Below are 239 nucleotides of genomic sequence, written 5' to 3'. Positions count from 1 at the left end.
CCTGCCCCGGGCCGCGCTCCCGCCGGGCGCTGCAGGTTCCGGTGAAACAGCCTCCGAACCTCAGGCTGGATGGGCTTTATCGCCGGGCTTGTGCCCCCTCGTGAGTCACCGGGCTGTCCCCAGGCAGGGTGGCCGGGCTGGAGGAGCGCTGGCCATGCCCGGGAGCCGTCGGTTGGAGGAGGGGGTTTTCCAATGGAAAGAGCTTGAGTGGCTTGGTAAAATTGGGACGAAAACTTTTT

The sequence above is a fragment of the Eurypyga helias genome, unplaced genomic scaffold, assembly GCF_000690775.1.
Source record: "Eurypyga helias isolate BGI_N326 unplaced genomic scaffold, ASM69077v1 scaffold38618, whole genome shotgun sequence".
NCBI classification, from domain to species: domain Eukaryota; kingdom Metazoa; phylum Chordata; class Aves; order Eurypygiformes; family Eurypygidae; genus Eurypyga; species Eurypyga helias.
The sequence above is the reverse complement of the archived record's forward strand: the minus strand, read 5'-3'. Positions refer to the sequence as shown.